The 12,327-nt window shown below is 48.6% G+C and overlaps 1 protein-coding gene across 8 annotated transcripts in view; it reads right to left on the bottom strand.

Annotated features, from left to right (window-relative positions):
- Positions 1 to 12,151, bottom strand: part of LOC120950107 (alpha-protein kinase 1-like) — a 72,905-nt gene extending 60,754 nt beyond the window's left edge. For 2 of the 8 annotated variants that reach the window (XM_049605122.1, XM_040367872.2), the window contains exon 1: positions 11,836 to 12,151. The gene's annotated coding sequence lies outside the window, so the exon portion shown is untranslated. The other 6 variants (XM_049605123.1, XM_040367873.2, XM_049605124.1 and 3 more) reach the window with 5 other exon arrangements.
- Positions 12,152 to 12,327: the final 176 nt, after the last annotated feature.

Below are 12,327 nucleotides of genomic sequence, written 5' to 3'. Positions count from 1 at the left end.
GGAGACAGAACCGACCGACCGGTATGGTAAAGGTGTAGATTGTGAAGGGAGAAAGAGGGTGATGATGATGGAACGCGCATTGCAAAAGGGGCGAAAGTATCAGGAGGAAAAAAAAGGAGGTCACGCAGAACTTTTATAAGATCGCAACGAGATGAGGCGCACAAACACAACGCACAATAGCCATCGAAATGGCACCAGCGGTGTGTGTGTGTGTGTGTGTGTGTGTGTGTGTGTGTGTGTGTGTGTGTGTGTGTGTGTGTGTGTGTGTGTGTGTGTGTGTGTGTGTGTGAATACGTACACTCTCGGAAAAATCAATACGATTGCGGCTCGTGTCTCGTCAGGTTGATTGAATTGGTTGTCGTTTACGTATTGCCATGTCGTACTTTTAATCACGGAATTTCCACAAAACTTTCAATTTACGTTTGTGTAAAAAATGATTCTTTTTATGTTTAATGCTGGTTTTATACCATTCCACGAGTAAGGAAGTATTATTTTCTATCAATTTAATCAATCTTACCACGTGTGCCGCATGATGGAGACGCATGGTACTTCACGATTTTGCTTCAAAGTCTCGAACGAAAGCACACTTTTCCAACTGTTACTACTTCCTGCTTTGCTCACATTAATTTCAGCACGCCTGTTACAGCTTCCCGCGCAAACATCATCAATTATTTTACAAACGCGTAAGATTACTTCTTTCTCCAGCAAACAGCGTAACAAAAGCCAGCGCGTCTCGGCTTCAAATCGATTAAATTCCTACCCCCGCTCCATCCTAGAGCGCTTTGAAAGCTGCACATTTTAATCGGTACGTGGGCAAACGGTCGCCTTCACGCTTCACGGCACCACGGGCACAACAGAAAGATCGTTAAGCTTCGGCGATGAAACGACAATCGGAGCCACGAGGCCTAACGGGGGCAGGCAGGGGCCAATTGGGTGGAAATGACCCCGCCGGTACTGATAATTTCAGCTTAGCGGGTGGTGGTGGTAAGTGGTGGTGGTGGTGCCAACAGCATCCCAACACCCCTCGAATAGATTCATAATTTATCATCCCCAGGAAGATAAAGTCATGCCGAGATTGTGAACGTCTCTCCGGTGTGACGGTGGAAAAGCCGGATCATTTGGGGTGTAAGAGGAAAGAAAAATAGCTCCTTCCTCTAGCCCCCTAGGGCGGGTACTCGAACTCGCGACAAAAGCGACACAATCCGATGGCCGCCACAGCAACACCAGTGGAATGCTCTTTTTCCGTGTAATTTCTTTGCCCCGTCTGCTTTGGCTCTTCTTGATTTCAGTTTCCCACTTCAGTGTGCGCGCACGTGCCTTTGCATGTCGGTGGTTGGAAAAGGATGCACGACAAAAAAGCGGAGTGGGATGCCAGCGGTAAGTTGGCGCACGCAATGGTACCAGCAACCCGACCCGGGCCGTTGTATTCCCCGGACGCGCGCGCGACACACGCGGCTTTGATAAGAAGTTATGGTTGGGCTGGGCCGGGTGGAGAGAGCCTGTTGGATTAAAAAAGGCTTTCCTCGGCTTCCTCCCAGCTGCTGCAAACGGCCAGTACACAAAGAAAGCCAACCCAGCCGTTGTTGTTTCTGTATCGGGAGTGATAACTTCCTTCCGTTTGCTGTGTGGGTCGGATGGACTGGACGACCACCGATGGGGAAAGCATTTTTCATCATATTTCTTCTCCATTCGCTTTTCTTGTGGGCGTACACGCGATAAGGGCATCACAGAGGACACAGAGTTTTCTTTGCTTTTCAGCGTCATTAAACTACAGCGAAAAACAAACCAGCTTGCTTGGTGAAAAATGAAGTCCCCCCTTTGTTGAGAGTGAAGCAACAATATGCTTTCTTGCAATTGGTAAAGTTCATTCTGCGAATGAAACTGCTTCCACCTGCTCTTCAAGCGCAAAAGCAAATCATGAAAATGGCTTCTACTAACCACGGGGAAATACACACACAGCAAAAGGTCAACGAACCCCAACACGGGCTACGGGCTGTGGGCGACAGCACCCAGAGCACAACAGCGCTGCAGCAAAAGAGTGAAGCAAAAAAACAGGAACGAAATAATCCAAACCCCCCATGAATGCGGTACACTACTGTGCTTTTTTCCAAGGAAAGGATCAAAAAACCCGCAACAACGGAAACGAAGAGCGGCAGAGGAACACATTCTTTAAATATTTATCATCTCCAAACGTTGACGTGTGTGTGCGCGCTGCTACACGTCAGTCCGAAAGGGTTTTGTGCACCCTTACGTCAGCCGCGAAACGGAATTCTTGGGAAGCGTTTGTACAGTCGGGGTGAGTCTGATGCATCCCCAAACGTCACACTGGCGTGAAGTATGAGCAGAAAGAAAGCTTCAGTCCTAGCTCAACCGCACAAGGGATAAGGATAGGAAGGAAGGAAAGAAGGCCTGAACAAGAAAACGGGAAATCCATGCTTATACAAATGCTCACGAAGGCACGAAAAACGCATTCTGATGTTTGGTAAAATGTTGAGGTTTGTGTTTTCCATCCCAAATGTTTCGCCCGCAGTGACAGCTGCTTGCAAGAAAACTAAAAAGGTGGAAAATATAACACAACAAACCTATTTACGTCCAGCTAAATGCTGTTACAGTAAAAAAATGCCTAGAGTTATGCTTTCCGCTGTACAATATTATCTTATTAAGCACATGGTTGCCTCTCACACAAGCCCATGACGTTTGCATCATGACAGGAAAGCTCCTGGGAACGGCTTGGCTTTGGTTGACGACTTCCCGGAAATGTTTGAATACAGGACCATCCCAAAAAGCACGAGATAAATCAAAGCCCAAAAGTTGCCAGCATAATAAGGAAGCAGCAGTTCCAATTCCAGGAAGTTGCTTCATTTTTAACGATAACATGAATCCACTTCCATGGAAATGTGTTCCATTTCAAACGTCGGGATGAACGGGCAAGTTAGGCTTAACTTAACAACTTTTTGCCAACACAAATCGCTGGTGGTTTTGTGCTGCTGTTTTGCCTGCCTTCAAACCTTCAGCCAACACTGGTACACCTGGCCACATGGCCAAGGTAATCGATATCCAAAGCGAGTCTCATCGCCATCACAACCCTTGCATACGGTGATAGATACACTGATAGAGCGTTACCAACACAGTGTTAACCGCTCAAGCTGATAAAAACAGAGACCGTTTTGATGTGGAGCAGGTGGCCGTGCCGATGCAAACACAAAAGAAGAAAACAAATGGCGGTAGATGAGCACTTTAATGTTATTTTCGGGACATCATCACCGATTCGGCATCATTTTTTTGCATCATGTGTGTTTGTGGCGCATGTATTGGGTGTGCGTAGCGTACCCTGATTGGAAGTGGTAAACCATTTTTGCGCGTCTCAAACCCCCCCCCCCCCCCTTTTTACGGTCCACCAAACACACACACGCACACACCACAGGCACACAGACACGACCGCGAGCGTACGTGAAATCTAACGCAAACCATCCGGTTTTTGTGCAAACAACACCCCATTAACGGAAGCGGCTGAAGGGTGTGTATGTGTGTGAAGGTGTGTTTCTTTCTCCCCTTCCTTTTTCACACTCATCTCACTCTCTCTCTTTCCAATAGGGTCGAACATGCGTCAAGTGTTGAGTGTCTCGACTGCTTCGAAATTGAGTGCAAAGTGCTCGCCACCATCACCTGCTCGCTCTCTTTCCGCGCTCTGCACACTGCACTTGGTGGTGAGCCAATGGCCATCTTTCGGCGGAAAATGTAGATCACGACCAGCCTACCAACAAAAAAAAAAACAAAATTAAACAACTCGCCCCCCGGGTGCGAGAGATAGACGAGAGAAGAGCGACCACGAATCAATAAAACGCGATACGCGGGTCCGTTGGTGTGGTGATGGTGGAAAACTCGTGCGCCACTCGTGCCCGAGGTTATGGTGCACGCACGGTGCACTTCCTATCACCTTCTTCCCACCCCTCTCCCTGTCCCAAGCACTATCTCTCCACCCTGGCGTACGACCCCGGATAAGATACGGTGCCGAGTGTGGTAGGCAGTGGCCGGACGGGTGTGTGGTCGACGGTGTTGGGAGCTATTTTTAGTGCACTAGGTATAATTAGATTTTGTACCACTCGCTATGACATACGACCACCGTGCGCGGGCCAGCGCGCGGCCTACTTTCGCTAGTGTAGGTCACGGATGTATGGCAGGGGGAGGAGAAGAGGGGGGGGGAGTAGTAGATGGACAGTGTGTGTGTGTGCTGATGAGTGAACCAAACACACCGAGAGATAGAGAGGGAAAGCAAGGAAAAAAACAGATCTGTCAAGAACGGACAGGACAAGGCAAGACACGGGTTGGAAAAGCACGGGCATTCCCCGATTTTCCTGGAGAGGGCTGGATGGGTGGATTCAATTGTACGCGCAGAGAAAATGCAAAGCAAATGCGCTGCCCTGGGGGGCAGTACTAAATCGCCACGAAGAATAAAACGAACGCGCACACATATATATGAGGTTTGATTTGCGCTAGTGCTGATGCGCTCTTCGTCGAATTACGCTGTAGCCGGTTAATCTGAAGCAATAAAATCCGGTTCTCACATTTCAGCGAATCCATTTGTCATTCGTTTCATCACACAATTGTTTCTGTTGAATGCAATTACTTTGTTTTAAATTAATAAAAATGTTTTCAACCGTAAAGAGCTCAATGTTTCCTTCAAAACGCCTAACATTATGCAATGTGCATTACAAGTGGTACTTTTTTAGGTATGATAAGCAAAGGCATCCTCTTTATATGAGTTTAAAAGTGTATTAAACCTAAAACTTTGACTTGATACTGTATCTACAGTGTGTGTGCGCTTTCCCACAGCAATGCCACACTATTGGTATATGTATGTGCGTCTTTCTCCATTCTCTGTTGAGCCTATTAAGTGTCGCTGAGTGCTGGTGCTGGAGCGACATTATATACAGCGCCACCACCATCACCACACAAATGACCCAAATGGAGTGCTAACGAAGAGCACAGCCGTTTCCCGCCAATGGGCCGCATAGATAGACACGCAATCGGGTGGTAAACGTTGGTGGTCCTATGACAATGGCAGCCAGCACCAGTCTCTGGACCAAGGGCAATCTTGCTCTTCTCGACCCATCTGCACTGATTACGCGCAACACACACACAAACACACCGACAACCAGCGACAAAGAAGCTCAATACGGAGGGACCGAGCAAGCAAGGGAAGGGAAGTTTTCGGTCCCGAGCGGCAAAACACGGTGCCAGGAAATGAAGGAGCAGCACAATCGTAAGTGGAGCGCTCCCCGGACGGAAGACAAATGAGCGGACGGTACCCCACCAGACCGTTTTCGCCGTCACATGTTGCACTGTTCGCGGCTGCTTGTGCGCTGTCAGCAACCGCACCGGGACGGATTGTGCTGGAACGTCTTCCTGCCCGGCTTCCCCACGGCCAATGATTCATTTAGCAGCGGACGAGGGTCGTGAAAGCTCTTCCGCGCAAGTGGCAAGTGAGAATCGCTCCCACCGGTGCGCTCTACCGGGAGTGAGGAGGAGTGCGGAAAGTGTTTCTCGATAAATAATAAACATCCTTGAGCTTCGGCTGACGTCCGTCGGTATGGTGTGCGAAGTAAGCAGCACTTCCCTTTTGAAAAGGCCACCCTCCGACCGACACCGACACACACACACACGAGGGGGTGAGTGTTTTCTTCTATTTTTGGGCGACTCCATAATAAGGAAAGGTTCTTGATGACGGGGGAGATTATACTTGCACGACGGAGGGCAGCAACACTTTTGTACACCTCTCGGCGGTCTTACAGTGTGCGCAATTGTTGCGCAAAAAAGCGGGAGGGAAAAAGGGCATCATTGTTTGATCGCAATATGAATAGCGATTGCAGGACTTGCCGGTTGACATTTCGTTAGGAAAATAGGGTCGCTGGAACAAAAACAGGCGAAAGTGTCCCTTTTTTGAGTAGTGCAACACTACGGGGCAAAGTAGGTTAACAGCGCAATAGGGAAAACAGGGTTTTCCTTGCCACTGTCACAGAACATTCGGTTGTGTTTTATGGTCCATATTGCCAAGAAAACAACAGTGTGCGGGTTGTGGGGCATGGATATTGTGTCAAGGTAGCACAGCACCTGGAGTGCATACAGCAAAAAATCATGTTCAACTGTGTACATCGATCGTAAGCACTGTTAAGCGGATAATCATCCATCAGACAACAACCATCATGAAGAAAGGCAAAAAAAATGCTAAACGTTCCAACAAGCGGCTTACCTACTTTCAACTGAGATTACAAAAAAGCCCTACCAAAGCGCCTAGTGTTATGCAATGTGCACGACAAAATGTTGTTATTAAAGCCAAGGGAGCTAAACTCTAACCTAAAGTTTGTGAAATTTCTTCATCGACATTCTGACGCACGTCGAAGTGGTCTACACTGACGATATTCCAGATACACCACAACACATCTTCGGTTGCGGCCATCTGCAATCAGCTATGCAGATGATCCAGTTATTCTAATTTGTCCATCGTGACATGCTACTCCTGCCCCAGTCCTGTCCCATCCATCCATCCCCAGCGAGATTTATCGAACCAGAACTCACACAATTTTGTCCATACGGTTGAGAAAGCTTCTCGGCTCGTGTCGCATCGGCCACAAAGATCCAGCGTAGGTTTGATACGCAGCCACACACACACACACACACACACAAACGAGCCAAATACCTGCTCTGCCCTTCGGAGTTCGGAGGAAAATCCAATAACTTAATTAGAGCGTATATAACCCAAAAGACCTGCTGCTATACACACTGCTGGCTGTGCCTTTGCTCGGAAGCCTCAGCCATCTTCTCACAAAACGCACCATCGCCCCTCCCGTTGGAAGGATGGACAGATATATCACTTCAATCCTGGTGCTTATTCGTCCACAACACCGGCCCTCCCCTCGCAAAGTAAAGTCAATCAGGGTAGTCGTGGTGGGCAGAGCCCCTGCTGGTAATAGTTTCGGTAGTATAGCAACCGGGACACACTCAAAGACACCGGAGCTCCTATGCAGAGTGTCAGCCGGATAGCGTTACTGCCATAATTCAATTATGCATGCAGAGGAGTGGGTACTGCTGGGTAAAGGTCGCCACGAAAAAAGGGGTTGAAGCTAGCATTAAAGTCCGAAATGAGGAGATTTGCATTTGCTAACGCCCTGCGGGCCATACAACACATACACCGACAGTGTGTAACCATCCGTATGGCTCTTTTTACAAAATGGGGAGACACACTCTGGGGAGTGCGCGATTGGGAATGGCGAAATTCAACCCCTTTTCACGCCGGGGATTCGATCCTTTGGCAAATCGGATCGGTACGAGCTAACTGCAGCACACTCAGTGCGACTGAGTGGAGATTATTTACAACAAAACTAACTGGGACCACACCAGGCTACTCTACTCCACACAGGGAGGCGAGAAGTCGTAAAGAGGATAAAAATATAGATTTGATTTGATCCTACTGACCTCCACCAACCTCTGATAGGCTGCTCCGGGACATATGGCGAATGAAAACCAGGCGGTATGTGAGCAAAAAAGGAACCAGATATGTACACCGCAAATTGGATTCCCTCCTCGCTGTGATACATAATATCCGAGCCTTTCATTAGAGCCTTTGCTCCGGTGTATTTCAGGATAGACGACTGCCCTGAGGCCAGGGTTCAGTGGATTCGTCTCGTGCGGTGTTAACTGTTGGATTGCTGGGCAGGGGGTGGCATCAATATTAAGTTCCTAGGAGCTGCCAAAGCCCCTACAAATCTCATATTACGACATGCTTTCGGAATCATTATTTTCATTATGTTGTGAAAATGTCAAAAGATTAGATGCCGTTCATTCCTCCCTTGGTTGAGTAACTCCTGAACATCAAAGTCTTTTTGTTCCAGCTAATTCAAACACCTTCCCAAATTAGTCATGAGCATTTCTGCACCCGTGTTATGCTTCTTCTGATAGGCAGCGAGTCGCATAATTGATGTAAATATAACACCACTAGTGATGCAGTAGCGCGTATTTCATCAAAACCATTCGCTTCAGGGGATGTTTTACCACTCCAGGTACTTGAATCTTCACAAAAAAGTCACAACGTCAAGGTGAATACCATCAGTGACGGCAGCATAAGCCTTCCCGTGAATACAAATGTCATAAGCCCTTCGTGGGCTTTTTGCCGTATTCTCTCCGCGTGCGTTAAACATCAAAACAGCTTTAGCAGTTTGCCAGAAACACACCAATACACAGCGCTACCGTCAACGGATTAGGAATTCCTCGGCACACCCAACGACGCTGTGCGGGCTAGACATCCAAATGCGGACGTTCCGAACAACAACAACAAAAAAAAAACAAGAAAACCTAGACAGACACCCCCCGGCAGCGTGGCGAAGGTCTGAAAATCCCTTTTCAAATCTTGGGCGCAGCTTATCGGCACGTCGGCATGACGGATTTGGTCGTTCGGCTGTGGTTCCCTGAAGTGCCGTTATGCTGTTTGAATGTTGTGTGTGTGTATCTGTGTGCTTGTGTGTGTGTGTATAACTGATAACGATAGCTAAGCGCACCTTCACGCGTTGACGTCCACAACCAAAAAGTAAAAGGAAAGAAAACAGGGAGGTTGGTTAGGGCAGCAAGCGAGGCAATCCCACAAATGCAGCAGGGAATGTGACTTTCACGCTGATTAAGAGTGACGCTGGTACGCTCTGCGGTAAAGACAGCTGCCAACCAACCGTCGACAAACACTCTCACACACACACACACACACACACACAAACGCTGGGTTCGATTTAGCACGTGTTGGTCTTATCACACGAACGGCAAAGGCAATAGCCGTGTCGATAAAATAAACTGCACGCACACCGTTTGACAACGGGAGACAAACAGTTCACACCTTTCTGCAGGGACCGCAGAATCAATCCCGAAGGCCAATGCCATTCCGGGGAAGTTTTTAGGCAAGAAGAAGATGCATTTTTCTGATAGAAGAGGAGAACGGATTGAGGTTGCCAACCTGAGTGAAAACTGACTATTTCCACGTTCGGGGTAGCCTGAGTACGGCAGAGTGTGTGAGAGGAGGACCCAAACACGACTGACAGAGATTGTGGCTTTGCGGTTAGTGCTTGTGCGTGGCTACTACCCCTTTTCAATGCTCCTGCTTTCGTGGGCAGATGATGGTTACTTCCAGGAAACACCCGAGCGGGTTTGTTATCACAACGCAGCACACGATACCAAAAACTGGAGCTCCAAAAAGTGGTACCCACAATTCAACCTTGGCAACTGAAGCACTCGAGTAACGCTCTTAAACACACGCTGTTGACTTGGAACGGATTAGTGAACCTGTTTGCAGAGACTGGGAACGATGATTTCGCTTTGATTTGAGCTGTTTTCGCAATCCGATCACTAATAAAAAGTCGCTTCCTCTTAATCACCACCTTCTATTCACCTTTCTGGCTCTCTCACTGTGCGAAATATGTGTTAATTATGGAATAAAAACTACGACACTAAGTAAAAACCACACAAAAACGAAGTGCCAAGCGATTGCCGCAACGACGACACTCTCGACCGTCCACAGGCATCCTCCGGGGTTCACAATATTTACACTTGGCTGCGCGCAAGGATTTTCACCGGGCCCCGAAATGAAAAGCCTACAGCAGTAGTAGGGTTGGCATTTTCCATCCTCTTTTCCGACCGTCCCATCTCCCATGCGCTCAATTTTTCCAGTGCTTAAACTCGTATCCCGTTTTTTTGTGTTCCTATACACACCAACACACACACACACACTAGGGCAAAAGTTGCACTCGTTTCATTTTTCCACTTTTCCCATTTTCCATTTTTCCTCGAACGCTGTTTTTCCGGTTGGATTGCGTTTCACCTTCACTTTCACGTGTGTGTTCGTTCGTCCCGACACGCACTTACGCACACATGCATACGTACAAAAGGAAACGGGACGGGCTTTCCCTTCCCTACCATCACCCCCCGGTCGGGGTAGGAGGATGAGCCACCATCATACTTTTCGCTTCCCTTCCTGCCCCAATGGCTCGTCGTAGTAGGCTTTTCTTTTCATGCTCGATCAACCTCGAAAACGCTCGGTGGTGCTGCTGCGCTCGGTTCACAATTTTCCCACATCAACACACACAGCCACACATACAGGCACACACATTTTACACATTTACTCTCTTTCTTGTCTGTGAAAAAGGAGCACAACACTTCGCTCTCTTGCTCTCTCTTTTTTTCATGCAATCTTCTCAAGCCAAGAGGGAGAGAGAGAGAGAGCGAGAGAGTGCGCCCAAAGGACCAAACTTTGAAAGAGTCGGAATCATCGGAAAATTGGCCCCCTTTTTCCAGGAAAAAAAGGATGCGCGTATCCTTCTCCTTTACAAACTGTGTGTTTGTGTGTGTGTGTGTTTGTGCGAGCGCTGTTGTTCGCGTGATTGTCACTTTCCGTAAAAAAAACAACGAAAAGGATAACTCTAAACCCATTTTCCCATCGCCTGGCAACGCACACACACACGTCAACTACGATTAGCCTGAAAAATGGAATGGAAGGAAGACATGAGAACTGTATGGGGCTTTAGGGCTTTTTTTACGAAAACACACACACACACAAACACACCCGCGTACACATTGCACTCTTGAGAGCAAAAGCTTTGTTGAAAAAGGATGCCGTTTTTCTTCTCCAAATTACACTTTCCAGCGACTCACAGCAGACAGACTTCTTTTTCACACACACTCAAAGGACACGCTTCTTTAAAAAAAGACACAGAATTCCAACACTGCACAACAAACACAACCACACACTGGTCACTCCGCTGCTCGAACGGCCCGCGGCTGTTTGATTACGATCCTTGCGCGAGCATCCTTACACCGTCGCCCTGCCCCCTATCCGTTTTTGACCCGGAGTAACCCTCTCTATCTCCCTCTCCTCCAACGTTTCCACCCACTTGAAAGCCGGTTTCGCTTGATGGGTTCAACGAGAAGTAACAAAAAAAAAACACACACGCCGGCAGCACTCTGCGTTTGAGGTCAGAGGCTTCTTGGATGAATGTGGATTGTGTTTTGTTCGCTTTGGACGTTTGCAACGGCCCGGGCCCGAGGGTGTACTGGACTAATGAAGTGAACGCACACAGAAAGCGTCCCCTCCTCCCTCCCCCCTTTTCGTTTCACTTCAGTGGACAACGGACACACACACGCAGCTGGCGTGCTGGTCCGGTGTGAGTTGAGTGTGTAAAGGAATGTTTCCCTTTTTGAATGAACATTTGAAGCTAAAAAAGGACATTGCGGGTCAAACGCTATTTTGAAGTCAAGAAGAACGTGACAATCATCATAGCAGGCGTCGGTTTTAAATCCTTCTAATGCCTTCTTGCACGAATAACAGCTCTTCTAGGAGCGACAGGACTAAAAAAACGGTCGTCTGTGGCCTGTACTTGCTCCCTTTCCCGCTTTCACAATTTCCACACACACGCACACACACATTTCTTACCTACTTTTTATGCTTGTTTGTTTTTCACTGGCTCTGGCTTCTTTTACGCCTCACCGACGCAACTGCACGCAGGACGAGGGTGGGAGTTGGAGTGGAAAAACACGGCAGGCGACGACAAACGACGGCGACGGCTCCACCGCGCGCACACACACGCACAACACATTCACACAGCACCGCACCAGCTTGTACGCATGTACACCGCACACACACACGCACGCACGCACACCGTCTACAAGTCTGAAGGACGAAAACAGCGCTGGGCGACGGGAAGAGCGTAGCACCCTCGTCCGTCCGTCCGTGCACCCGCCCGGATGTTTGAACAGCGTGTCCAACCCACTTCTCCCCCGCCCCCACCAGTGCAACCCACCCACCCTTTGACAACGACAAACCACGACGACGTTGGGGACCACACACACGCACGCACACAGACGCCAATACAACAACAACAAAATACAGCAAAGCCGACTGTGTGATGATGATGAGCTGCGCTGCTGCTGCTGCTGTGCTTCCTGCGATACGGACGCGAAAACGTACACTGCGAACACACGCGCGCGGAAGGTTGCTTAGCTAATGCGTTTGGGGTCTGCCTGGCCTGCCTGACAATCTTCGTCGTCGTCGTCGTCGTCTGGCTTCCGTCGGGGATGTATTTTGTCAAGGCGCGACGCAACGCGCGGTTTAGAACGGAGAGCGCGAGAGCGAGCGAGAGAAAGCAAGAGCGAGTGCGCGTGACGCAACGCGCGTTTGTATCCGTTTTTTATCGTGCTGCGAGAGAGAGAACCGGCCATACCTGTGCGACAGATAGAAGGAAATATAGCGATTAGGAAAGTGAAGGAAGTGAGAGAAAAAGAGAGAGATGGGGAGAG

Source organism: Anopheles coluzzii, chromosome 2, assembly GCF_943734685.1.
Source record: "Anopheles coluzzii chromosome 2, AcolN3, whole genome shotgun sequence".
NCBI classification, from domain to species: Eukaryota; Metazoa; Arthropoda; class Insecta; order Diptera; family Culicidae; genus Anopheles; species Anopheles coluzzii.
Note: the sequence above shows the minus strand (reverse complement) of the source record. Positions and strands in the feature narration are given on the sequence as shown.